This window comes from Meleagris gallopavo, chromosome 19 (genome assembly GCF_000146605.3).
Source record: "Meleagris gallopavo isolate NT-WF06-2002-E0010 breed Aviagen turkey brand Nicholas breeding stock chromosome 19, Turkey_5.1, whole genome shotgun sequence".
NCBI lineage: Eukaryota > Metazoa > Chordata > Aves > Galliformes > Phasianidae > Meleagris > Meleagris gallopavo.
The window spans coordinates 744,870-746,809 of record NC_015029.2 but is presented as its reverse complement, the minus strand read 5'-3'; the positions used below and the strand labels follow the sequence as shown (position 1 = coordinate 746,809).

General features: G+C 51.4%; 1 protein-coding gene and 1 long non-coding RNA gene across 19 annotated transcripts in view; one reads left to right on the top strand and one right to left on the bottom strand.

The window, feature by feature from the left end:
* Positions 1-838, bottom strand: part of LOC109370451 — a 1,496-nt gene extending 658 nt beyond the window's left edge. Inside the window, exon 1 of the long non-coding RNA XR_002120551.1 lies at positions 494-838. This is a non-coding gene — a long non-coding RNA (uncharacterized LOC109370451). The remainder of the gene's footprint in view (positions 1-493) is intronic.
* The window catches only part of EXD3 (exonuclease 3'-5' domain containing 3), a 245,838-nt gene that overhangs the window by 35,698 nt on the left and 208,200 nt on the right, over positions 1-1,940 (top strand). The gene's annotated exons all lie outside the window — the stretch shown is intronic.

The window sequence follows — 1,940 nt, the reverse complement described above, 5'->3', positions numbered from 1 at the left end:
AAAAAAAATGCATCCAGCAGCCAGGAGAATATTTGGCTTTTCTTTCTGTACCAGCTGTTTTCATTCTCCGAAACTCGTTTTAGCTCCTGGTGTGTTTCTTCAATTTGTAGCTTATGACTTGCAGGAGCAGATGATTCGCTGCTGAGTGCACCCTCGGTACAGGGCGGCCTGTGGGAACCGGGAGGCGAGCAGCTCGCCCTGCATTCCTAGAAAGAAGGAGCTCTGGGTGAAGGTCACTACATGGGCTGCTGTGGCGGGGAATCCGGCTCCGTGCCCACAGCTCCATCCTGCCCTGCTGCCCTGCCCACCCACACCCTGCTCAGCCCGGGCCTCAGGTATGGCCCGGCTCTCTCCTCGCAGCTCCAGGCCCACAGTTGGCCGCACACTGGTGGCAGCGCTCCTTATCTCGGCCGTTTGCCACCTTTCCTGCCTGTTCTCCCGGCAACCGCTTTGATCCGCCCCACTGCAGACCCACATGGAGGAGCAGCGTTACCTCCTCACTGCTGCTGCTCATGGCCTTGGTATTCTTTTGTTTGTTTGTTTGGCGTAAGAACGACGAAGAAAAAGGTTGTGATTGAGCATAACGTGTGTGGCCTTGGCCTTGCTCGTGGCCTTGGCCGTGTCAGCCCGCGTCCTCTGTGAGCACGCTGACGTTCCGGTTCTGCTCTTTCATCTCAGGCCCTCTGCTTTCCCTGTAGTGCTGAGATGTTAAAGCGTTCCATGCTTTGTCGTGGCTGTAATTTTCAGTGCAGTGAGAGTGCTTGTGTGCTCAGCTTGCCCCAATGCAGGTCCGCCGTGGGCCGGCAGTGTGTGTGAGGAGCCAGGGCTTGCAGCTGCAGGGGAACTGGCCGGGTTTTTCTGCTGAAGAATTATTTTCTACAGACATTACTTTTTCTGCGCACTTAATTTATGGTGCGGTATGGTAAAAACATTACTTAGATTTCAAATACAAGTAGCCTAAAATGAGGAAATGCCAGAGTTAAGGATGCCTGCACAACACCAACCTACCGCAATGTGGGTGTGAATTATGACAGTCTTTAATTACATGACCACATACTGACTTTTTTTTTTCCTAGAGAACTGTTGCTCTTTGCAGTATTGAAGAGGGCTGTGCTCCGGAGCACACAGTTAAGCAAGCGCTTGTCTGCCAGGCGCCCGCAGCCGGAGGGGCAGCCATGCAGCACTGCAGGAAGCACTGCATTCCTACAGAGCCCCAATTGCTATTTTTATTTCTTCCATAGAGGTCTTGTCCAGAGGCAGATAGACTCAAGCTAAGGACCATTGAGAACAGTTCGGTCTATCATTAAAATTTCAGTAATGGAGGGGAGCTTATAAACAGGAGGGAGAATGACTTTTCGCATGGTCAGAAGGAATGGCTTTAAATTAAAAGAGAGAAGGGTGAGGTTATATATTAGGAGGAAATCCTTTCCTCAGAGGGGGGTGAGGCTCCGGCAATGCTGCCCATCCCTGGAGGTGCCCCAGGCCATGGATGGGCCCTGGGCATCCTGAGCTGGGGGGCAGCCAGCCCACAGCAGGGTGGGGATGGGGGCTGTGAGGGCCCTTCAACCCAACTGTGCTGTAATCTCTGACACAAAAGGGAATGGGATATGTGAAAGTAGGAGCTACAGGAGTAGGATGCTGTAGGGGAGTGGGAAGAGAGGTGATGGGAGAATCCCCTTTTAGAAGGAAAGAGCCAGGTTTGTAGTTTATAACCTTCAGGATATGGTCATCTGAGAGAAGAATACATTTTAGTGACACAAAATGTTATATTAAGTTGCTTTCTGTCTAAAATCTCCTATTTTTGCCTACAGTACTGATTGGGTAGTTTAATAAAATGAGACTTAATGACAAACTTGGTGCTGGAACAGGCTGCCCAGAGAGGCTGTGGATGCTCCATCCTGGAGGTGTTCAAGGCCAGGTTGGATGGGGCCCTGGGCAGC